The 27,010-nt window shown below is 43.1% G+C and overlaps 1 protein-coding gene across 1 annotated transcript in view; it reads right to left on the minus strand.

Moving 5' to 3' along the window:
* Positions 1 to 27,010, minus strand: part of SORCS3 (sortilin related VPS10 domain containing receptor 3) — an 831,591-nt gene that overhangs the window by 199,533 nt on the left and 605,048 nt on the right. The gene's annotated exons all lie outside the window — the stretch shown is intronic.

Raw genomic sequence — 27,010 nt, forward strand, 5'->3', positions numbered from 1 at the left:
ACCCAGAACTATTTGAAGATTCTGGAATCCTAAATAGTTACAAGATTCTGGAATCCCAATTAGTAGCAACATTCCATGTAGAACCCCAAAGAGTAACATAGTAGCATATAGTAACATAGTAAATGACGGCAGATAAAGACCTGTACGGTCCATCCAGTCTGCCCAGCAAGATAAACTCATTATACGTGGTATGCGATACTTTATATGTATACTCGAGTTTCATTTGTCCTTGCCATTGTCAGGGCACAGACCGTAGAAGTCTGCCCAGTACTATTCTTGGACTAAGTTCTGAAGCTAACATCGAAGCCCCTTAAATTTACACTCCAGCCCATCCCTTATCTTAAAGCACACAAAGAATAATTTGTATGAACATAAACCAATGAATTTACACATTGCTTGCCAATATAAGGGGCTCTTTTACTAAGTTGCAGCAAAAACTGGCCTTAGCATTCCCCAACACCGATCTTTCTGCACACTAAGGCCATTTTTATCGCAGCTGTAAAATGGCCGATTTTCCATTTTTGTATTAATGGCCATACGTTAAGGTTTTAAAGAGTAATCACAGGGTTAGCATATGCTATGGCACAAGTGTGTGTTACTAGGGGAAAAGTCTCGAGAAACTCCTCATATATGCCAACTCATTGCTTTAATCGGAGTTGGACTTCCTCATCATCGGCTAAAAAAACCCCGGATGTTGTAACTTCAGCAATAAAGCTTTCCAACTTAGCTCTTTACAATTTTCAACAATAGAGCTTTTCAACTTAGCTTTTTTTTGTATGTGGTCTTGAACTTCACGTCTAGACTGTAGACATTGGCTGTGAACGTTGGCTGTGATCTATGGCGGCCAGCGTTTCGAATCCTCTCTGCATCAGGATCACATTACGTTAATGTTGCCATTAGCATGCGTTAGGCAAAACAAACAGTGGATCCAATAAAAGTCCTCTCACAATGAGTGTCTTCCTGAACAAGGTCTTTATTATTGAGGAAGACCTCATCAGCAGTGAACAGGCGAGGTTCCTTCATAATTCTAAGACCCCTAGGTATCTTTTTATTCCTACAGTATTGTAATAAGGTAGCATAATGTAACTCATTTTGTATTATAGTTTTGTTATTCTTAATCATATCTGTCCATAAATCTATAAGAGATACAGCAGGACATTCTTCTGCCTCCAGGGGTGTAAAATCTTGCATTAATCTTTGTAACCTCTCGCCACTGAAACATGCGGCCACTAAAAAATTACTGTGTGAGCACTTACCACCACCTATTTTGTAGGTGTTAGGGGCTCACGTGGTAATCCTGGACTAACTAGTAGTTGTACTAGTAGTAACTAGTTATCATGTGCTAATGTAAATGTGCTGTTTAGCACAGAAACACCCAGTATATTTATTGATGTATTTGTTCTTGTATCCCGCTGTTATCCAAAAACAGGTTTGGTTCAAAGTGGATTACAATCTGTAGTTAGGTGAAATTACAATTATGGTTGATAGTTAGGAGGTAGAAAGGGCATTGATAGCTTATATAATTAGATCTGGAATATTTGAGATAGGTTTTCATTTCTTTACTGGGATGTAGTTAGCTGTAGAATTTGAGTTATATTTCTACTACTACTACTATTTAGCATTTCTATAGCGCTACAAGGCATACGCAGCGCTGCACAAACATAGAAGAAAGACAGTCCCTGCTCAAAGAGCTTACAATCTAATAGACAAAAAATAAATAAAGTAGCAAATCAAATCAATTAATGTGAACGGGAAGGAAGAGAGGAGGGTAGGTGGAAGCGAGTGGTTACAAGTGGTTACGAGTCAAAAGCAATGTTAAAGAGGTGGGCTTTCAGTCTAGATTTAAAGGTGGCCAAGGATGGGGCAAGACGTAGGGGCTCAGGACATTTATTCCAGGCGTAGGGTGCAGCGAGACAGAAGGCGCGAAGTCTGGAGTTGGCAGTAGTGGAGAAGGGAACAGATAAGAAGGATTTATCCATGGAGCGGAGTGCACGGGAAGGGGTGTAGGGAAGGACGAGTGTGGAGAGATACTGGGGAGCAGCAGAGTGAGTACATTTATAGGTTAGTAGAAGAAGTTTGAACAGGATGTGAAAACGGATAGGGAGCCAGTGAAGCGACTTGAGGAGAGGGGTAGTATGAGTAAAGCGACCCTGGCGGAAGACGAGACGGGCAGCAGAGTTTTGAACTGACTGGAGGGGGGAGAGGTGACTAAGTGGGAGACCAGCAAGAAGCAGATTGCAGTAGTCTAAACGAGAGGTGACAAGGGTGTGGATTTTCTTTTCTTTTCTGAATTGAAGATAATTGGCAATGCCTTTTGTGGCTTATGGTATTGAGTTCCACCACTTGGACCCGAGATACCTAAATCCTGGCGTGTATATGGTTTTAACATAGTAACATAGTAAATGACGGCAGATAAAGACCTGAACAGTCCATCCAATCTGCCCAACAAGAGAAAAATTAATTTTACATGGTATGTGATACTTTATATGTATACCCAAGTTTGATTTGTCCCTGCCTTTCTCAGGGCATAGACCGTAAAAGTCTGCCCGGTACTGTTCCTGTACTAAAAGTTCTGAAGTTAACGTCAAAGCCCCTTAAAATTTACACTCCTGCCCATCCATATCTAAGCAGCCACGATTAGGGCACAGACCGTAGAAGTCCACCCAGCTCTAGTTTTACTCTCCCACCCAATCTCCGCTAAAATTCCGTAGATCTATTCCTTCTAAACAGGATTCCTTTGTGTTTATCCCATGCATGTTTGAATCTCATTATCATTTTCATCTCCACCACCGCCCGTGGGAGGGCGTTACACGTATCTACCATCCTTTCTGTGAAAAAAATACTTCCTGAAAAGGGTGGTTATGCTTCTGCAGTTGGGTAGGTGGACGAGTAGATAACCTCTGGTTTCTGGGCTTGCATTCCTTGGGGATAGTTCAATCATATCTAGCATGTATTCAAGGGACATGCCAAATACTACCTTATAAATGAGGGCAGAAGCATAGCCAGACCTTGAATTGGGAGGGGCATGAACCCAAAGTGTGGGGGGGGGGACATTTTGCCCCACCTCCTCGTCTCTCTCAACCCCCGCCGTAACCTCATATGCCTGGGTTGACAGGGGATTCCCAAGCCCCACTAGCAGAAGCTTTCCTATGGCGATATTCATTGCCACGCTGTCTGCCCTGCTTTTCCACCCAGTGCGCATGCTCCATTTTACTAAAAACAAACATGCGCATGAGGGAGGGGAAAAGTAGGGCAGGCAGCATGGCGGTGCCGCTGGAAAGCTTCTGCTGGTGGGGCTTGGGGACTCCTACCAGCCAAACTAGCAGACCTTGGGGGCCCCAAACCCAAATTCAAGGTCCCCTGTGGCTATGCCACTGAATGAGGGTGCTAGCTTTGAAGAGTAGCTTTGCCTTGATTGGCAGCTGGTGTAGTATTTTGAGCAGTGGAATTGCTCTTTCATATTTTGACTTCTTGAATATCAGTCTAGCTGTCGTGTTTTGTACAGTTTGAAGCAATTTTAGTGTGTTTTCCTTGAACCCTACATATACTGCATCGTAGTAGTCTAGTTGTGAGAGTGTTAGCGATACTTTCCGCCCTCGGACATGCATCCTCCAAAAAATATACATACATTGGTACCTGGATTAGTGAGAGCTAATTTGGCATTTACCACAGGATGCCTGAGAGTGTTCAGCGAAACACCGTTTTAAGCTGCATTAGGCACATCTCAGTGCCTAATGCAGCTTAGTGTAAGGGACCCTAAGTTCTTTCACATATACAATGTATGCCTAAAAATGTTTTAGTCAAACAAATATGAAATAAAGAGGGGCATTTTCGACCGGTGACGCCCATCTCTAAGAGCGCCCACCTCCGAGGATGGTGCTGTGAAGGGGTGGGGCCAACTGTATTATCGAACGAGATGGCCGGCCATCTTTCGTTTCGATAATGGGGCCAGCCAAATGTCAGATATGGCCGGGTTTGAGATGGACAGCATCGTTTTTCTCCCATAATGGAAACCGAGGCCGGCCATCTCAAACCCGGCCAAATCCAAGGCATTTGGTCGTGGAAGGAGCCAGCATTTGTAGTGCACTGCTCCCCCTGACATGCCAGGGCACCAACCGAGCACCCTAGGGGGCACTTCTAAAAATTAAAAAATAAAAATAAAAATAGCTCCCAGGTGCATAGCTTGGGTGCTGAGCCCTCCAAAACCCACTCCCCACAGCTATACACCACTACCATAGCCCTAAGGGGTGAAGGGGGGCACCTAGATGTGGGTACAGTGGGTTTCGGGTGGGTTTTGAGGGGCTCTCATTTTCCACCACAAGTATAACAGGTGGGGGGGGGGGATGGGCCTGGGTCCGCCTGCCTGAAGTCCACTGCACCCACTAAAACTGCTCCAGGGACCTGTATACTGCTGCGATGGACCTGAGTATGACATTTGAGGCTGGCATAGAGGCTGGCAAAATAAGTTTTTAAAGTTGTTTTTTTTAGGGTGGGAGGGGGTTAGTGACCACTGGGGGAGTCAGGGGAGGTGATCCCCGATTCCCTCCTGTGGTCATCTGGTCAGTTCGGGCACTTTTTTGGGACTTGGACCTGAAAAAAAAAGGACCAAATTCTCGCCAGGGACGCCCTTCTTTTTTCCATTATCGGCCGAGGGCGCCCATCTCTTAAGCACGCCCCGGCACGCCCCTGTCTTGCCTTTGCTACCCATCCGACACGCCCCCGGGAACTTTGGCTGTCCCGGCGATGGAAAGCAGTTGGGGACGCCCAAAATTGGCTTTCGATTACACCAATTTTGCCGGCTTCAGGAGATGGCCGGCCATCTCCCGATTTGTGTTGGAAGATGGCTGGCCATCTCCTTCAAAAATAAGCTGGAAAGTCTCAAAAATCAGGATATTTAAAAAATAAGCAGAAATCACACTGGTTTTTGTCCATGCACACCCATAAATAATAATAGATCCAAATAGTCAACAGCAAAAGTTTGAGAATCTCCATAGAGGCAATTTCATTATTTCTTTGCAATACTAATTGCATGACATTCTCAGTTACTTCTGCCCACATCAGCTCTACAGTCATTAAAAACCCAGATACAGAACAATCTTTGCTAACACAACGTGCAGCACATCGACACATTAACAACAATTTCTTATGGTACTGTAGTGCTCGTTATCCACTTCAGCATCGCTATGCATAATAACAAAGTTATCTACAGTACTTGTATTTACAGCATAGGTTTTCAAGCTTGACAGAGGAATGTCAAACTTTCCTTTCACCAGTGAAAACCTGGCAAGAACAATAAGCATTATGAAAATTATATCACTGAATTTCTTTCCCAGCAACCATAATTAGTCAAACTGTTTTCAGAAGCAGAAAAATACATTAGCATGCAAAACGCATACTTTGTTGGGACAGCCACTTTAATTAAAAGATTTCTAAGGAGATCTTTGCATATAATTACTGTAATTTAGATGGAAACAATGCTAAATGTAATTAAAGCAAACTGAACTGAGTGTATATATATATTTTAAACTCTTGCCATAACTGTATCATCTAACTTACTACGAAGCGATAATGGCTTACGTGAACATCACATAAATTCTTACAGCTAAATCCTTGATTATATGAGCTATATTTTATCAAGAACAATAGCACATAAAGAATGCATATTGTGGAATATATAATATACAATATTAGGTCTATTCCAAGTGTTTAATTTTGTCTGACCTATCCGTGCTGTGCTACTGTTGATGTAATGTTGTTCAGACAAGCTTTTCTTGTGTGGAAAGGTTAGTAGATGTTTGGGATAACCTATCGGCAGAAGTATGCACAGTTATGCCTCAGTGACATTATACTCCGGATACAAAAAATTGACATTCAGACAGTGACGTTCCTAGGGGGGCGGACACCCGGGGCGGCGCCCCGCCCCCTCCGATGCAGCACGGACCCCCCCCCCCCCGGGTGCAGCACCCCCCCCCCGATGCAGCGCGGACCCCCCCCAGGTGCACGCTGCCGGGGGGGTGCCGCAGCGCGATCCTGCTCAGAGTTCCCTGACTTCGCGCGTTCGCTGCAGCTCCCTCTGACCCAGAACAGGAAGTAACCTGTTCCAGGGCAGAGCAGAGGGAGCTGCAGCGGACGCGCGAAGTCAGTGAACTCAGAGCAGGCGCACGCCGCGGCACCCCCCAGCGGCGTGCACCCGGGGCGGACCGCCCCCACCGCCCCCCCCTTGGTACGCCACTGCATTCAGAACAATTCAGGAACATTATACATTTCAAACTTAGGGAGTCCTTTTACAAAGATGTGGGAAAAAGAGTCCTTCGCGTTCCCCCTATGCAGGTCTTTCCCGCAAGTCAATTTCCTATTTCTGGCACTAATGCGCTCGAGAGCTGTGCTTAATACACAACTCTTCAGGGCATGGGCAAACACTATCCTCCCGTTGAACTCCCTAATGAAAAATGATAACAATGCGCCTAAATTTGCATGTCATCAGCATTGATACTTTGGGAGTTTTCCGGCGCTGTTTAATACTGAGCCAGAGTTTTGAGCATCTGCACCTTAGGGAGAAAGCTTGTTTTTTTTTTTTTTCTACTGTTAAGGACATCTCTTTTACAATACACTTTCCAAATTTTACTTTTATATGGATAATTCCACTATCTCCGAGATAGCTGTGGTTTTTGTGGTTTGGAAGCAAGAGCTAAGTAGGTCAGTCAGGGGCCATTTTAGTAAAGCGTGATAGGGCTAATGCATGGGTAGCACATGCTAAATCAACACTACTGTCGGGGTAGCTCGGGTGCCCTGCGGTAGTTACAAAGTTAGCGTTGACTGTTCCCGCGCTAGAAAATAATTTCCTATTTTCTACCACAGGGGCGTTATCAGTGGATATCGGCAGCACAGCCACATTAACATGCGCTGTCTGATTACTGCAGGAATAGCGCGTGAGCCCTTACCGCCAAGTAAATAGGTGGCATTAAGGGCTCACGCAGTAAATTGCCATGTTCTACTTTTAATACTAGCACATGGTCATTTACAGTCCCAGTAAAAAGGGCCTTTTAATCGCTGCGGTGAAAAATAGCCTAGCATGTATTAATTTAACATGTCCAAACTTGCACAGGTCACTTTTTTCTGTGGCTTTGATAAGACTGAGTTCCTTTTCCTCTTGTACTTTCTAGAGAGGCTAAGCAAAAAAAAAAGAGGACCTTTTACTAAGGTGCATAGGTGCCTACGTGTGTCCAATGTGCCTCAAATTAGAATTACCGCCTGGCTACCGTGTGCCCCAGGTGCTAATTCTATTTTTTTTAAACTTTATTAGCTTTTAACAAACATAATATATAATTTATGTGTTAATACACAAAAAGAAAAAAAATTATTCAAACTATAGGAATACAACAAATTCCTCAATATCCTCTTACTATCGACCACAATCTCTAGGTAAATGATCCAAGAAAAGGAAAAAGAAATTCTTACTTACAATTTAAGCACACAAAACAATTAATCAAAAGAAACATCTATCTCAGGTGGTTCCCTCTAGCCTGCTCTTACAGTGTTACATATGGGATTTAGACTTGTACTCTAATCTCTTCTTTGCTTATTAAAAATTCTTCCAACTGTTTTGGGTCGAAGAATTGGTATTGTTTAGATTGAAATTTCACTCTACAAATACAGGGAAATCTCAGAAGAAAGTCGGCTCCCACTGCTACTGTTCTAGAACGCAGCAGTAGGAACCTCTTACGTCTCCTCTGTGTTTCCCTGGGGAGGTCTGGAAAAACTCTTATCTTGGACCCCCAAAACTCTGAATCCAGGTGCCTTAAAGAAAGTTTAAGTACTGCGTCTCTATCAATTTCTAAAGCAAATGTTACAAGCAAAGTAGTTCTCTGTGTAATAACTTCAAGAGAGGATTCCAGGAATGCAGTCAGATTCATTGCCTCCTGTGTAGGTAAATTTTCAGATGATTTAACATCAAGCTGAAGGTAAAAAGCTCTCGTTATCGGTGGCAAAGATGTCTCTTGCATTCCTAGGATCTCAACTAAAAAATTTGTAACCATTTGAATGGGAGGAATCAAAGGCGACCTAGGAAAATTTATAAAGCGAAGAGTCAATCTCTTGGATTGGTTCTCCAAATACTCTAAACGTCTTGAAGTAAAGTTTTTCTCCTTAATTGAAATCTGTTCAAAAAGTTCAAGTTTTCCAGTTCTTTCAGTCAGCCTTTTGACTTCCAAAACCTGAGAGTCGTTAATTTGAAATTGATTCAGCGCAGTCTCAGATAAAGCTCTAACTGTCTCTGTATTATGGGAAATCAAAGTTTGTAAAGCAGTTTGAGTGGTAAAAGTCAAATCCCAGAGTGACTCTAAGGTCACTACGGCAGGTTTCACTATCTTCCCCAATAAAATACCGTATTTTTCGGACTATAAGATGCACCGGACCATAAGACGCACCTAGGTTTTAGAGGAGGGAAATAGGAAAAAATTTTTTTTTCCTTTTTCCCTCCTCTAAAACCTAGGTGCTCCGGTGCGTCTTGCCCGAGTTCGGGATCGCCCTCCCCTACTCACGTCAGCGATGTTCCCTGGTGGTCTAGTGACGTCGGGGCAGGAAGGAGCCCCCTCTTTCCTGCCCAGCGCACTGCTCTCCGTCCTCCTCCGTCCTCCTGTATGCTGCCTGACGGTCTCGGCGATATTCAAAATGGCCACCGAGACCGTCAGGCAGCATACAGGAGGACGGAGGAGGACGGAGAGCAGCGCGCTGGGCAGGAAAGAGGGGGCTCTTTCCTGCCCCGACGTCACTAGACCACCAGGGAACATCGCTGACGTGAGTAGGGGAGGGCGATCCCGAACTCGGGAGGAGGGCGATCCGGAATCGCTACCTTCGGACTATAAGACGCACCCCCCATTTTCCTCCCAAATTTTGGGGGAAAAAAATGCGTCTTATAGTCCGAAAAATACGGTATCCGGTTGAGGGGCTTTCACAGCCTGCTCCAAAATACTCACTGTTTTTGACAAAACTACGTGAGCTGTTGTTTGTTCCGGCTCTCCTAGGTTGTCAGTACCAGTTCTTCTCTCCTGTAGGCTCCCTCCCTGATCGCTCCGTATACCACTTCGGTCCGAGACGTCAGGGCTCACAGGAAAAGTTTCCCTTCTGGGTTGAGGGGGCGCCGCACGCTCAACGGGGCTCAGGGAAGCCCCGTCTACACTGCTGTTCAGCGTCGAGACGCTGACTCCGGCAGAAGGAGATGAAACCGCCATGGGACCGGGCACAACACCAAACTGGCCCAACGTCGTCTGTTGGAGCCGGGGCACTCCGCTCGGGACAGGGGGAGCCTCCCGAACCTTGCCTCTCCTTTTTCCCATCGCTCAGATGGGTAAGGTGCTCGTTCCAGCGAAAGTCAGATCAGCCTCGGAAGCGTGTCCGTTGACGCTTCTTACACCGCGGCCATCTTGGATCTTTGTACCCGGTGCTAATTCTATTTTTGATGTGCATACCAAACATGCGTCGGAAAATAGTTTCTATCTTCTACCACGTGGGGTGCTAACCGGACGGTAAACGGCAGTGTACAAGCGCTGATGATCACCGCCCGGTTAACACATGAGACCTTACCGCTATTGTATTGTACTGTTATTTGAATATTTTTACTGCTGTAATCGACTATTGCTCATGTTTGATCTATTCTTACTGTACACTGCCTTGAGTGAATTCCTTCCTAAAGGCGGTAAATAAATCCTAATAAATAAATAAGTCAATGGGTGGCGGTAAGGTCTCATGCCCAAAATGGATGCACGCTCATTTTAATTTTGCTGCAGGTTCATTTTTGGCCACAAAAAAAGGCCTTTTTTTGCAGGCACGCTGAAAAATGGACCTGCATGCGTCTAATACATGTGTCTACACCAGTGCAGCCATATACAATAATGAAGGAGATAGGTAAAGACTCAACTGGCATTTGATCTGACCACACATCTGCCAGTGCAGGCCATTTTTCAGCGCGCCTTAGTAAAAGGACCTCAAAGAGATGATTTAAAAGGCTATGGAGTGACTCACCTAGGGTATCTAGTAAAGCTAACTGTAAACTTCAGGCACTCATGTATCACAGGAGGATTTGGGAAGTAAAAAAATAGGCATTTTGCTTTGCTAATTGATGATGCTGTCGACAGTTCTAAGTGTTGTTTAAGGTGGTAAAAACCCTGTTAAATGCCAAATATATGTATGATTCTCACTTTAGTGAAAAACTGTGATAAATGTGTCTAGTTTTTACAGATAAAATTATAACAATAGCAGGTGTGAGTACATATATGGCATTTTAGCTCATACTTAGTTTATTCTGTAAATTATACACGTAAATGTTTAATCCTGAAATCTCACCACACTCATACCTTTAATCACAGAAAATGTATACCATAGGTTATTCGTTTTTATATGCTATATATTGTCCTCAGACCCTCTACTTTCTCGTTGTTTTTCCTTCCAATGTTTCAATGTTCTTTTCCATTAATATATTCCTTAACAATACTTTGATTTTGTCTCGTATAACTCTTCACAATGTAATCCATAACCGAATTGTAACAAAATGTAATTGCCATCATTCATAATGTATTGTAAGCCACTTTGATCCCGCAAAAAGGTGGGAAAATGTGGGATACAAATGCAATAAATAAATAAATAAATAAATAAATAAATAAATAAATATGTCCATGTTCTGTGCATTTACCTCTTCCTGTGCATGCCCCCGTGCATTTACAACCCAAGCAATTGTCCCTTAATTCTATAAAGGTCACCAAAAATTGCACGCACAAATTAACTGAAAAATGAACTAATTAGCACCAACAATTTGCTTTTTAACAAGCAATTATTGGCTCTAATTAGATTTAATTGGTAACATAGTAGATGATGACGGCAGAAAAAGACCTGCATGGTCCATCCAGTCTGCCCAAGACAAACTCATATGTGTATACCTTACCTTGAATTTGTACCCGTCCTTTTAAGGGCACAGACCATATAAGTCTGCCCAGCAGTATTTCCCGCCTCCCAACCACCAGTCCCGCCTCCCATCACCGGCTCTGGTACAGACCGTATAAGTCCGCCCTCCCCTATCCTCGCCTCCCAACCACCACCCCCCTCTTCCCCCCAACTGCTCCGCCACCCAATTTCAGCTAAGCTTCTGAGGATCCATTCCTTCTGCACAGGATTCCTCTATGCATATCCCACGCATGTTTGAACTCCGTTACCGTTTTCATCTCCACCACCTCCCGCGGGAGGGCATTCCAAGCGTCTACCACCCTCTCTGTGAAAAAATACTTCCTGACATCTTTCCTGAGTCTGCCCCCCTTCAATGGTATTTACATGTATAAATTTAAGAATGGAATCCAAGCTTAAAATGTACGCTCAATCTGAAAAAGGGGGTGCAGAAATGGGATGGTCATGGGTATAACAGGGGTGTTTCTAAAATGAATTTACATTGTTATAGAATAAGAGGGATACACTCCTAATGTAGGTGTGTACATTTGCACCACATATCAGTTGGTGCAAACAGCCATACCCAAAGTTAGGTGTGATTCCTGGACACAAGTGCTATTCTATAAACTGCACCTAAGTTTAAGTGCAACTTATAGAATAGAACTTTTTTTCCATGACAATTTCTTTGGCGCTATATATAGAATCTATCCTTTTGCACAGTAATATTATAGGATTACCATTTCCCTTGATTCTATATAGCACGCCTAGCATTCCATTCCAACATTCAAGTGTATTCTATAACAACGTGCTCAACTTAATTGGCTTAATAAGCCAATCAGCATTGTTAACAGCACTTAACAAGCAAAAACTAATTGGTAATAATTAGAATTTACATGTTCAACTTCCTAAGCGTATTCTGTAATGCACTGCGCCTACATTTTAATGCACACAGGCAAAAGGGACATGGCTATGGGCATTTCAAAATTTGCATGCGTTGTTATAGAATATAGCCCTCTTAATGGCATGGAGGGCCTGGAGATGTAGCCTAGTGGCAAGAGCATCAGTCTTGACATCCAGAGGTGGCCAGCTCAAATCCCACTGCTTCTGCTTGTGATCTTGGGCATGAGTTAAGTGACATGCCCAAGATGTTATACCATTGCCTCAGGTATAAAATTAGATTGTGAGTCCTCCAGGGACAGAGGAATACCCAATGTACCTGAATGTAACTCACCTTGAGGCAATGGTTCCTTAACCTAATCCTGCAGGCACCCCTGCCAATCAGGTTTTTGAGATAGCCACAATGAATATTCATGAGAGAAATTTGCATATAGTGGAGGCAGTCTTCAACTCCACAACCTCCATTGTGAGGCCATTCCATGCCTCCACCCCTTTTCCGTGAAATAATACTTTCTTAGATTACTCCTAAGCCTATTTCCTCGTAACTTCATCATATATCCCCTTGTTCCACAGCTCTCCTTCAGTTGAAAAAGGCTCACTTCCTGTACATAAATGCCCCTGAGATATTTAAATGTCTCTATCATGTTTCCTCTCTCCCTCCTCTCTTTCAATGTATACAATGTTGAGGTTCATAAGCCTGTCCCTATATTTTTTGTGTTCAAAACCGCTTACTAATTTTGTAGCCGTCCTCTTTTCGTAGATGCAGTCTCCATAACTGCAAACAGTACTCTAAATGGGGCCTCACCAGAGGCTAATACAATGGCACTATCACCTCTTTTTTCCTGCTAGTCATCCCTCTTTTTATGCACCCAAGCATCCTTCTGGCTTTGACCGTCACTTAAGGTCATCAGACACAATCACCTGTTCTTCCTTCTTACACTGAAGCACTTCACCCCTATACTGTGCCGTTCCCTTGGATTCTTGCGACCCAAATGTATGACCCTGCATTTTTTGAGATTAAATCTCTGTTGCCAAATATCGGTCCATTCCTCCAGCTTTGCTAGATCCTTCCTCATGACATTCACACCCTCCAGGGTATCCACCCTGTTGCAGAATTTGGTATCATCCACAAAAAGACAAACCTTCCCAGACAGCCCTTCCGCAATATTGCTCCCGAAGACGTTAAAAAGAGCTGGCCCAAGGACAGATTCCTGCGGTACTCCACTGACAACATGCTTTTCTTCAGAGCAAGCTCCATTTACCACTACCCTCTGTCTCCTTCCATTCAACCATTTTTTAACCCAACCAGTTACTCTAGGTCCCATATTGAGGGCACTCAATTTATTTATCAGTCGCCTATGCGGAACCGTGTCAAAGACTTTGCTGAAATCCAAGTACACCACATCAAGTGCCCCTCCCACGTCCAACCGTTTGGTCACCCAGTCGAAGAAGTCAGTCAGTTTCGTCTGACACGACCTGCCACTAGTGAAGCCAAGCTGCCTCGGGTCCTGCATACCATTCAGTTCGAGAAATCTCACAATCCTCCACTAGTAGTGTTTCCATTAGCTTATTCACCACCTAGGTCAGACTGACAGGTCTGTAATTCCCAATTTCCTCCTTACTTCCACTCTTGTGCAAAGGAACCACATTCACCCTTCTCCAGTCCTCCGTGATCACTCCATTTTCTAAGGAAGCATTGAAGAGGTCAGTCAATGGAGCTTAGAGAACCTCTCTAAGTTCCTTGAGCATCCTCGGGTGGATCCCATCAGGCCCCATTACTCTGTCTACTTTTAGTTTGACTAGCTCCTCATGAACACAGTCCTCCATAAATGGGTCTTGGTATACCATGGGGCTCATTTTCAAAGCACTTAGACTTGTAAAATTCCATAGGTTACTATTAAACTTTATAAGTCTAAATGCTTTGAAAATACACCTCCATATATCCATACCCTTTAGCCTTTCTTTTCTGCAGCCCTACCCCAGCCTTTAATCCGTGAACAAAGAGCAGAAATAATTGTTAAGCAGTTCAGCTTTATCCTTATCCTCTTCCACATATTTCTCTCTCTCAGCTTTGAGCCTGACAATGCTATTATGGCACTTCCTCTTATCACTTACATATCTGAAAAAGGTCTTATCCTCCAATTTTACCATATTAGCTATCATTTCTTCCATTTGCTGCTTCGCTTTCCTGATAGCTTTTCCAGCTTCTCTTCACTTATTCAAATATTCTTTCTACTACTACTACTACTATTAAACATTTCTATAGCACTACTAGACTTACGCAGCACTGTACAAATTAACATGAAAAGACAGTCCCTGCTCAACAGAGCTTACAATCTAAATTGGACAGATGAACAGACAGCTAGGGGTGGGGAAATTGCAGTGGTACGGGTGATAAGTGAGGGTGTTGAGTAAGAGAGTCATGGTTAGGAGTCGAAAGCAGTAGCAAAGAGGTGGGCTTTAAGCCTAGACTTGAAGACAGCCAGAGACTGAGCCTGACGTACTGGCTCAGGGAGTCTATTCCAGGCATAGGGAGCAGCGAGATAGAAGGAACGGAGCCGGGAGTTAGCAGTGGGGGAGAAGGGGGACGATAGGAGACATTTACCCAGCAAACGGAGTTCACGGGGAGGAGTGTAGGGAGAGATGAGAGCGGAAAGGTACTGAGGAGCTGCGGAGTGGATGCACTTGTAGGTCAAAAGGAGAATTTTGAACCGTATGCGGAAGCGGATAGGGAGCCAGTGAAGCGACTTGAGGAGAGGGCTAACGTGAGTATAGCGACTCTGGTGTAATATAAGACGCGCAGCAGAGTTTTGGACAGATTGAAGAGGAGATAGATGGCTGAGCGGGAGACCAGTGAGAAGCAAATTGCAGTAGTCTAGGCGAGAGGTGATAAGGGTGTGGGTAAGGGTTTTGGTAGCGTCCTCAGAAAGGAAAGGGCGAATTTTGTTAATATATTCTTTCCTGTCTTCATCTTACTGAATCAGGAGTTGAAAAACATTCATTGGAAAGAATAATCTGAATCAGTTACCTGATGCTAGGGTCCACCTTGGGGGTCAGCACTCAAGAAAAAGATCTAGGTGTTGTTGCAGATAATAAGCTGAACTCTTCTGCTCAATGTGCGGTGGTGCCAAAAAATCAAATGGGATACTAGGAATTATTAAGAAAGAAATGGTGAACAAGAGCAAAAATACTATAATGCCTCTGTATCGCTCCATGCTGAGTATTGCATTCAGTTCTGGTCACTGTATCTCAAAAAAAGATACAGCGGAATTAGAAAAGGTTCAAAGAAAAACTACCAAAATGATAAATGGATAGAACTCTTCTCGTAAGAAGAAAGGCTAAAGAGGTTAGGGCTCTTCAGCTTGGAAAAGAGACGGATGAGGGGGAGATATGATTGAGGTCTACAAAATCCTGAGTGGTTTAAAAATGAGTAGAAGTAAATCGATTTTTTTTTACTTGTTCCAAAAGTACAAAGACCAGGGGACAGTCAAGAAAGTTACATGGAAATACTTTTAAAACAAATAGGACAAAATATTTTTTCACTTAACAAACAGTTAAGCTCTGGAACTCTTTGCCGGAGGATGTGGTAACAGTAGTTAGCGTATCTGGGTTTAAAAAAGGTTTGGACAAGTTCCTAGAGGAAAAGTCCATAGTCTACTATTAAGACAGACATGGGGAAGCAACTGCTTGCTCTGGGATTTGTAGCATGGAATGTTGCCACAATTTGGGTTTCTGCCAGGTACTTGTGACCTGGCTTGGCCACTGTTGGGAACAGGATACTAGGCTAGAAGGACCATTGGTCTGACCCAGTATGGCTACTCTTATATTCTCAGTTAGTTTCCACTTAGCAATTGACTGAATGTCTTACTACCTGTACCTCTTCACTGGAATCTAAGGCACCACAAATTTAAAACAATATGGCGAAGATTAGCACATTGCATCTTGACCTTGAAGACTTGACTAACCAACCCCCCCGACCAAACATAAATGCCTGAACTCCATGACACTACAACATCACAGTTCGTACTGATCACCAAACAATCTCATCTGTTCTTGTTTTCCTCTATGTGGTCCAACCACATGTTCCATTATGTGGTTCCTACCACATGAACCTTCCTACCACAACTTAACCATTATTTGTATTTGTTTTACTCTGGAGTCTATCAATACCTCTCCGGTACCATGTAAGCCACAATGAGCCTGCAAATAGGTGGGGAAATGTGGGGTACAAATGTAACAAAGAAATAAATAAATACATTCCTGCCAGAACAATATTAGTATTGTTGGTCTGCCTGAAGAAGCTGAAGATGACAATATGCTTTATTTTCTTGAAACTTGGTTGCTGAACTTTCTACATCTTGATTTCACGGTCCCTTTGGAATTTGACAGGGCTCATCGTCCCCCTCTAAAATACAGCAAGGCACCAAGACCTGTTATTGCAAAATTGCTATGCTGTCCTCATGCACTTCAGATCTTAATGTCTGCCAAAGTATACTTTCATTAATACATAAAGGAAGGAAAATAATTATTGTTCTCGATCTTGCTGCTTCTACCGCTGCTAAGAAGAAATCTTTTCTCACTATGCATCAGCACCTTAAGGACATTGGAGCTCACTTTGGACATCTTTATCCAGCTCGCTTGAGGGTTACTCATAATCATATAGATACTTACTCTGACCCTTGGAGTCATCAAGGGCCCTTTTATTAAGCTGCGGTAAAAATGATCCTGCAATAGTGGCAGGGGCTGTTTTTGCCACGCACCAAGGCCCTTTTTACCGCAGCGGGTAAAAATGCTGAAAACAATACATGGCCAGGCAGTAAGATTGCTCTTAACGGGTGATCATGCGCAGGGGAGGGGGTGAACGCTTACCGCCAACCATTCAAGTGGCGGTAACGGCTCCCACGGTAACCCAGTGGTAACCTCCTATGGAAATATTTTTCAAATATTTCTACTAGCCCCGGAAATGCTGCGCACGGGGCGTGGAACTAGCGCCGGCACCCACATCGGGCCAGCGTTAGTTCCAGATTGCCGAACACTAAGCCCGTGTTGAGCTTGCCACCACTTAGTAACAGGACTCCCAAGTCAAATGAGCTGAGAGTTCAGCATTCAGTTCTTTGCTTTACATTGTTTACGAAGCCTTGAAAGCATTTCTACTTTCATCTCCGGCTTTTGGCTGTACCACATACATGTTTTCGAGGTGCGGCTGCACTATGGATTCTTATACCGTTCCTGTAGTTATACACTCTTGGATTTTAACATGTTTGAATGGAAAGGTAACACAGTATCCCCCTTTTGGTCTAATATTTCTGAGCCAGGAAAGTGCTCTTATTCTTTGCCTCTGGGTTTTTGTGTTGCATCGCAGCTGTGAACTTGTAATTGTTATCTTTCTTTCTATTTTATTATTATGTATGTCTTTATTGTTTGTGCCGACATCAACAAATGATTGTGATTTATTTTGTTTATCCAATTACGTGCTTTTCTCTCACTTTATCTACCTTTATTATCTTATTTAATGTGATGGTTTCTCATTGTTGCTATTAAATACAAGCATCTCGATGGATATCATTATAATTTTTTATCATGATTTCAACCGTCATTACTCAATATATTTTGCTACAAATGGTTTTGATATTTGGTCTTTGTTATCCACTGTTATGACTGCTCTTACTTTTCCTACTTGTAATATTAGGGGCCCTTTTACAGAGCGGCGGTAAGCCCAACGTGGGCTTACAACTCGATAAAAGGGAAGTACCACCGGGCTACCGCGGCAGCCCGGCGTTAGTTCCCACCCCCTGCGCACGTTATTTCTGGTACTATCAAAATATTTATTATTTATTTATTTGTTGCATTTGTATCCCACATTTCCCCATCAATCTGCACGCTCAATGTGGCTTACATTATGCCGTAATGGCGATCGCCATTTCCGGATAAGGAATTACAAGTGGTAGAGCCGGTAGTGGGAGGCGGGGCTGGAGGTTGGGAGGCGGGGATAGTGCTGGGCAGACTTATACGGTCTGTGCCAGAGCCAGTGGTTGGGAGGCGGGGCTGGTGGTTGGGAGGCGGGGATAGTGCTGGGCAGACTTGTACGGTCTGTGCCCTGAAGAGCATAGGTACAGGTCAAAGTAGGGTATACACAAAAAGTAGCACACATGAGTTGTCTTGTTGGGCAGACTGGATGGACCATGCAGGTCTTTTTTTCTGTCGTCATCTACTATGTATGTTACTATGTATTGCATTAGGCGTATAAATGGTACATTAAAGTACAAAGTGCTGTTGCATTAAAGTACCTGAATTACAGAATGAATTTAAAAATTACTTAGATAATCAACTATATAATGGTTAAATTTGATATGAGAAATAACGTGGTAGTGCATAATATATTATTTTCATTAGTAGCAGCGAAGGTTATCAGTCTACATTTTTGTAGTTCCTGTGTGTACCTGGAGGTAATCGTGCAGTGCCACGTGCTGCCCTGTTGCCACCGGGTAGCGCAGGAGCCCTTCCTGCCACCTCAATGGGGGTTGGTATGTGCTCCTACCCAAAATGGTTGCACAGCAAATGCTTCACTTGCCGCATGTCTGGTTCTTTAAAAAAATAACTGTCTTTTACCTGCTATGGGAAAAGGGGGCCTCGGTGTCGTCAAACACACATGCTGATGCCAGTGCAGGCCCCCTTTTACCACAGCTTCATAAAAGGACCCCTTAATGCAATTAACTGCAAATTTAAATGTCGCTAAATATTTGATTACGTAGAATCTACCCCTAAAAAATGCTTATAGAACGGCTTAGTAAACAGGGCCCTTAGTTTTGTCTCTTGGTAGAAAAAATGGACCAGATTCAGTATAATACTTTGGAATCTGAAATGCCACGTCTTGAACAAGCACTCATTCATTTTGGTAGACATGGCAGCTTATTTTCGAAAGAGAAACACGCACATATTTCGACCCAAATCGGGAGATGGGCGTCCGTTTCCAGTGGGCGCCCAAATCGGTATAATCGAAACCCGATTTTTGGCATCCTCAACTGCAGTCCGTCACGGAGACGAACAAAGATCACGGGGGCGTGTCGGAGGCGTGGCGAAGGCGGGACTGGGGCATGGTTATTGGCCGAGGAGAGATGGGCGTCTTTAGCTGATAATCGAAACAAGAAGGGCATTTTTGACGAGAATTTGGTCCGCTTTATTTGGACCCTATTTTTCAGGTCCAAGTCCCCCAAAAGTGCCCCAACTGACCAGATGACCACCGAAGGGAATCGGGGATCACCTTCCCTGACTCCCCCAGTGGTCACTAACCCCCTCCCACCAAAAACAACCCGCTTTACAAACTTTTTTTCCCAGCCTGTATGCCAGCCTCAAATGACGTACCCACCTCCATGACAGCAGAATGTGTTCTATCCTCTGACAGCCTTTCCCTGTTTCTGATGTGGGTCTCGGGTGAGTGTGACACCTTTTCTGTTAAGGGCACTGCAGAGTCACATCAGCAATGCATTGTGGTGGGTGTAGGGTATTGGGCTCCGTGATTCCACTAGCTTGTGTTAAATGCTCACGATGTTGGTAGTTGGTAGGCTCTACTCCCATGGTGCTTTTCCCTCCTCTGCTTACTGGGTCAGACTGTGCCCTGTTTTGTTTCCGGTAGTCTATGAGGTAGTGGCCATTTGTGTAAGACAGTTTTAGATCCCTTTCATGTGTTAGCCACGTTACAGCACTTAGTTCTTACCTTGAATGTTGCTGAAAGAGGGCATTGTACACCATTCTGCCAGCTCGGACCTACTGCTAATCTCAGTACCAGCGAGACTAGTTGCCAGTGGGGCACAACCTCTGATCTGCAGTTAACTGTGAGTAAACGTGCTTATTCAAATACAGGACGTTTTCAGTGAGATTAGTCTTCAGGTGTGAACTGCTGTGCCAAGGTTATACAGCAGCATCAAGTCCTGTCCCTGGAGCACTTTTAGTGGTACTGCAGTGCACTTCAGGCAGGCAGACCCAGGCCCATCCCCCCCCACCCGTAACACGTGTGGTGGTAAATGGGAGGCCTCTAAAACCCACTGTACCCACATGTAGTTGCCCCCTTCACACCTAAGAGCTACGGTAGTGTTGTACATTTGTCCCTCCCATGACCAAATGGCTTGGATTAGGACGTTTCTGAACTGGGCATTTTTAGTTTCCATTATCGCTAAAAAAAACCCCGCCCATCTCAGAAAGGACCAAATCCATGGCATTTGGTCCGTCCAAACCGTATTTTCGAAACGAAAGATGGACGCCCATCTTTTTCTTCGCTAATACGGTTGGGCCCGGCCAAATGTCAGAGTTCACCGGGTTTGAGATCGCCGGCATCGGTTTTCGGCCATAATGGAAAAAAAATGCCAGCGATCTCAAGCTGTTTATCTGTTTTTATGTTATAGTTTAAATTTCTATAAAAATGTTGTGAAATTGATTCAGGAAAAAAAGCTAGACTACTTTTCTAATACAATTCCTTGGAGTAAACAGTTAAATTGAGGACAGTACAGACTGTTTAAAGAAAAACATGAACAGGACCTGTGCAAGTCTATTGCTAGGAAACCCACCCGAATCCTCCCACATTCAAAACTCTATTGTGTTGTTGGCTAGATTAAATCAGGTTTTGCAATTAATAGAAATTAGCAAAACGTTTCTGGATTGCTTTCAATTTTACAATGATGTAGTTTCAAAAAAGGTCCTTTGTAGGACTGCTTATAATGCAAGCTTTCACTCTATTTTAAAATCTGTTATTTTATACAAATTGATAAACTGACCTTGCCATCAAATATTTACTTTAAATATTTCAAGATGTACAATCAGTTTAAAGAAAAATCTTTTGTGTTTGGCTCTACTTCACATTGGAAAGGGGTCCTTTGGAAAGATTTGGGATGATATTAGACTAAAAAGGGAGAGCAGTCTAGACTTGGAGCTCTCTCGATTTTATTGTATTGTAACATTTATAACCCGCGCTTTCCCACTTGTTATCAGGCTCAATGCGGCTTACAATAAAACAAAAATTTACAAGATAGCACAAAATGGATAAAACATTTAAATGTAGTATATAAAGAGGTGGACTAAGAAAGGATAAGGGAGGAAGGTGGAATAGGTAGGGAACGGAAGAGGGTGTACGTTGGGTAAAGTATTGTGAATATAGAAAGTATAATAATGGTTCGGAGAGGGATGAATTCAAAAGGAAAAAGCTTATTTAAGTTCTGCCAAGTAGTCAGATCCAGGTATCGCAGATGGATTTCTAATTTAAGTCAAGTCATATGTATGTGTAGGCTTGCTTGAAAAGGTGAGTTTTAAGTAGCATCCGGAAGGGTAGATGGCTATTGACTATACGAATCGATCTTGGTAGGATGTTCCAGAGCGTCACACATTTAAACTGTGGTTGTTGATTAATTGCATTAACTAACGTGATTAACGCATTCAAGGTATATTTTACAAAGCTGCGCTACCGATTCTCGGTGTGGCAAATGAGAGGAAGCCCATTCAATTCCCATGGGCTTCCTCTTATTTGCCACGTGGGAATCACTAGTGTGGCTTTATAAAAGAAGCCCTCATTTTCTGTATGATAAAAAGCAGCCAGGGCCAGCGCTGTATCTCCGACCACCCTCTCACAACAGTCCGACAGTTCTCTCTCTCTCCCTTCCATCCTCCCTCTTTGAGGGGCCCTTTTACAAAGGCACACTGAAAAATGGTCTGCTGTAGTGTAGACGCGTGTTTTGGACACGCAGAATCATTTTTCAGTGCACCTGTAAAAAATGCCTTTTTACATTTTTTTACGAACATGGATGTGCAGCAAAATGAAAATTGCCACATGTCCATCTTGGGTCTAAGACCTTACCACCAGCCATTGACCTAGCGATAAAGTCTCACGCAGTAACCGGGTGGTAATGACCTACGTGCGTCAAATGCTACTTGGCTCATGCCCAATACGCGCATCTGAAAATACAGTTTATTTTTCAGATGTGCGTATCGGACGGGCACCAAAAATGAAATTACCGCAAGAGTCACGGGGTAGCCGAGCGGTAACTCCATTTTGGCATACACTGGGCGAACGTAGACGCTTAAGCGGCTTAGTAAAAGGGCCCCTGAATGTTTTCTAAACTTCCAAGAAAACAGATGGGCAGACAGTCTGCAAAATCCAAGCTAGGCAGCAAGACAGCAGATTGACGATAATGGAGGTCCAACTTTACTCACCACATAAAAGCATAAATTTTAAAAAATATTTAAAAGCCCAACACACCCATATTTCACCCAATAAAGGGCTGCATCAGGCTCTAATGAAAACTGTTAAAACGTACATACAAAATATATGTCAGTATAAATCATAAAAACCCAGAAAATAGTTAAATAAATAACATAGTAGATGACGGCAGAGAAAGACCTGCACGGTCCATCCAGTCTGCCCAACAAGATAAACTCATATGTGCTACTTTATGTGTATACCTGACCTTGATTTGTATCTGCCAATTTCAGGGCACAGACCGTAAAACTCTTGCCCAGCACTAGCCCCGCCTCCCAACCATCAGCCCTGACTCCCACCACCGGCTCTGCCACCCAATCTCCGCTAAGCTTCTGAGGATCCATTCCTTCTGAACAGGATTCCTTTATGTTTATCCCACTGCATGTTTGAATTTCGTTACTGTCTTCATCTCCACCACCTCCCGCGGGAGGGCATTTCAAGTATCCACCACTCTCTCCGTGAAAAAATACTTCCTGACATTTTTCTTGAGTCTGCCCCCCTTCAATCTCATTTCATGTCCTCTCATTCTACCGCCTTCCCATCTCCGGAAAAGGTTCGTTTGCGGATTAATACCTTTCAAATATTTGAACGTCTGTCTCAAATCACCCTGGTTTCTCCTTTCCTCCAGGGTGTACATGTTCAGGTCAGCAAGTCTCTCCTCATACGTCTTGTAATGCAAATCCCATACCATTCTCGTAGCTTTTCTTTGCACCGCTTCGATTCTTTTTACATCCTTAGCAAGATACGGCCTCCAAAACTGAACACAATACTCCAGGTGGGGCCTCACCAACGACTTATAAATAATGAATAAACCACAGAATAAAGCCAAAAACATATAAAAACAGTATGAAATCATAGTGACTACTGATAAATGCACACAAATAAATGAAAGGAGGTCAAACAGGACTCATGTACCCAAGGGGGGTGTATTCCAGGTATTTAGTTAAAAGCTGCGGGCAAATAAAAACATTATTAAGAGTTTGCTAATGTCAGGAAGTCCTACAATTAAGAAATACATTAAAAAAACCCAGCAATCCTTGCTACAGCTGATTCCAACAATACAAAAAAGTCAACATAACATGAACATTCCTTCCTTCTATCCAGCAGCAACTCCTGGTGAATCTGCCCCAGCTGTATCAGTACTAACTATAAAGGCTCCGTAAGTCATAGTACTATTCAATTATTTATTTAAAACTTACATATAAGCCACAACATGAATAAAAAGATTTTTTAAAGGCATTTTACTAAGCTGCGGTAAAAGAGGCCCTGCGGTAACATCGGCACCTGGATTTGCTGCACGCCAAGGCCCCTTTTACCGCCGTGGGTAAAAGTGAAGAAAAATGAAACGGCTGTGGCAGTAAGGGCTCCCATGACAACCCCTGTGGTAAAAATTACAAAAATGTCCCCCCCCCCCCAATAATTGCCACACACTGGGTGGGGGTGGAACTACCACTGGCTGCCGTGTTACGCTTGTGGAAGTTCTGATTTGCTGCATGGAAAACCCGCTGCTACACGGTAGCTCTTTAGTAATGGTCTATGGACTTTTCCTTTAGGAAGCCATCAAAAACCTTTTTAGACCCCGCTAAGCTAACTGCTTTTACTACATTCTCTGCCATCAAATTCCAGAGTTTAATTACACATTGAGTGAAGAAATATTTTCTCTGATTCGTTTTAAATTTACTACTGTGTAGCTTCATTGCGTGCCCCCTAGTCCTAGTATTTTTGGAAAGAGTAAACAAGCGATTCACGTCTACCCGTTCTACTCCACTCATTATTATACAGACCTCTATCATATCTCCCCTCAGCCATCTTTTCTCCAAGCTGAAGAGCCCTAACTGCTTTAGCCTCTCCTCATGGGGAAGTCGTCCCATCCCCTTTTCTTAAATTCTTTATTTATTCATTTTCAATACATTTCCAAAGCACACTTTGTCAAGTAACATGCCATTAATTCACAGGAAAACAATTTTTTTGAGGAATAATACCCCAGCCATTATTTGGTAGTCCTGCAATAGTCCACAAGACAGAGAAAGACTGACTGTAATGCCTTAATAGAGGGCAGTGACACCCCCGAGTCCGACAGAATAATTAAGATAAGTGTAAAAGTTTTCTAAAAACAAAAGTTTTCTATAAACTATAGTTTAGATAGCCTGTCAAAAGGAAAAATCAGGCCGATGAAGAAGTTGATGTTTATATTTGTCGCCACATAAAGCCTGTAAGGGTGATGGACGACGAACATCACTGAGGCATTCTATAAAAGTATATGAATACTATAAGAAGATAATGATTGCTGAAGATTTCTTTGATAAACATTGAAGTTTAAAGTTGGTGAAGAAATACAATATATATATAATGTTGACTGGACACAGGCAATTGTAACATAGTAACATAGTAGATGACGGCAGAAAAAGACCTGCACGGTCCATCCAGTCTGCCCAACAAGACAACTCATGTGTGCTACTTTTGTGTATATAAGTCTGCCCAGCACTATCCCCGCCTCCCACCACCAATTGTGAGAGATATATCTAGACCAGTCTAATTGTTATTCGAAGCGGCCATTTATTGAGTGTGTTAATAGAGGGTAAGGCATTAAAAAAAAAAGGAAATAAACTTTAGTAACAAAACGATAGCTATCGGAAGTTATGATTACACATTATTATTTCCAACTTCTATTTAAACTTCTCTGCTAACATTTAGGGAGTCTTGCACCTAAAAATGTTCGTAGCTGAGTTGGTTCAAAGAAATGGTACATCGTATTATCTAACCGTAAAACACATTTACATGGAAATCTTAATTGAAATTTAATTCCCAAGGATAGAGTCTCTTGTCTCATAGATAGAAATTTCTTCCTTCTTTCCTGTGTGCCCCTGGACACATCCGGAAATATCTGAATCCTTTCTCCCATAAGGGATACTGGAGTTTTTTGTTTAAAAAAAAGACGTAATAGTGCCTCCTTATCCTGAAGAAAGACAAACGAAACCAACAAAGTAGAACGAAAGTCTACTATTTCTTGCGAGGATTCGAGAATTGCAGAAACATCCAAACTTTCAGAGGAAATATTTTGCAGGTAGTTGAATAGGAGCTCTGTTATCTCGACTGGGCAGATGGTAAATCCGTTGCAATGGAGGAAATGTATCATCTGAGTAACGGAGAATTTCTTTTAAGAATCTATGAAATATTTCTTTAATTGGGGAATATTTAACAGATGGAAAATTCAATAATCTCAAGTTTAAGACTCTTGCCCCATTTTCTAGATTCTCCAATTTTCATTTTACCATCTCAGAATTTAAAAAAAAATTTAGTCTCCATTTCCTTTACTTTAGTTAGGGATGTCTCAAGTTTTTTTAATATTAGATTCCTGAAGGTTAATTTGAGATTGAAGAGAATCTATTCTTACAGTATTTGAGTTTGTTTTGGTAACAAAAGCAAGGCATACCTTGTGCAATGACTCCATAGCAGTCCACAAAGAGTCTAAAGTTACCGTTGATGGTTTTTCCAGTGCAAGTAGGGCTGTCTCAGGCATTTGTTGCGTTTCCTCCTCCTGCATCGCTAGCGTTTGTTTCTCTGAGGCAAGTTTTCCTTCACCTGCTTGCCCGGTGGTAATCCGGAGGTTGGTTTCTCAGGCAGTAACCCCGGGCTGGGGCAGAGTCAAAGATCAAGGCAGACTCTCCTCCACACATATCACCGGCGTTGCTTCCGACGGTGTATCGCGTTGCTCTCCTGGTTGACTTCCCACCTCCTCCTGCCTCTTGGTTAGACTACGTGGACTGAGTGAAATATCACTCTCCAAGCCGGAGCTCCTCTCCGCTCCAGCTAGCGGAACATCCTTCGTGTCAATCGTGGTCACGAAAGCAGTAATCTGTGCCTGTCTGAGAGAGGGAGTACCAGGGGTTGAGGAGATAGCTCCCCTGGTTTTCCCCTTTCTTTTAGGCATCAAGATGGAAGGTAATACTTGAAAAAGGAACGAAGAAAATGAAATTTTCTCTCAGAGTTTGGTAGACGCGACTGCTTCCGACGCCATCTTGCCCCATCCCCTTTATCATCTGAGATGCAGTGAGCAGAAATGAACACAGTATTAAAGGTGTGGTCGCACAATGAAGCGATACAAAGGCATTATAAGCTTGGGACAAGTATATAGGATCTCTATGGGGAGAGGAAATTGACGAGTCATGAGATAGGAGGTAGTGTCCTATTGTGTTCCATATACTTGTGTTCCATCCCTGTTTGATAGCAAATATAAATGTTGACAGGATGTATACATGTATTTCTGGAGGGGAAGGAACCTTATTTTATTCAATTAGGGGCCATTTTACTATGGCACACCTAAAAGTGGCCTGTGCTTTTGTAGGCACGCGTGTTGAACGCACGCTGATCTATTTCCTCAGCATGCCTGGAAAAAAGGCGCTTTTTTGTGCCAAAAAATGGACATGCAGCAAAATTAAAACCAGCGCGCATTCATTTTCAGCCTGAGACCTTACCACCACCCATTGCCTTAGCGTTAAGGCCTCATGCGCTAACCAAGCGGTAAGAATTCAATGAGCGTAAACTGCCGATTACCACTGGGGAAGTTCCACACGGTAGAAAATAGCAAATATTTTCTACCACGGGTTTTCGGCGTGTGCCAAAAATGGAATTACCGCCGGGAGCACATGGTAGCCGGGTGGTAGAGCCAATTGGACACGCACTGGACATGCATAGGTGCCTAGTAAAAGGGCCCCTTAAAGAAAGCTGCATGCTAGTGGCCCTATGTTCCCAGGAGACAAACATTGCAGTTTGGGAGTTGGATGCAAGCTGCATTATTTATTTATTTATTTGCTACATTTCTACTCCACATTTTCCCACCTATTTGCAGGCTCAATGTAGCTTACATTGTATTACAAAAGATATAGTTATGAACAGAATAAGAGGTTTGTTCAAATTAACTTATTACTATGTAAGAAA

Source organism: Microcaecilia unicolor, chromosome 5 (assembly GCF_901765095.1).
Source record: "Microcaecilia unicolor chromosome 5, aMicUni1.1, whole genome shotgun sequence".
NCBI lineage: Eukaryota > Metazoa > Chordata > Amphibia > Gymnophiona > Siphonopidae > Microcaecilia > Microcaecilia unicolor.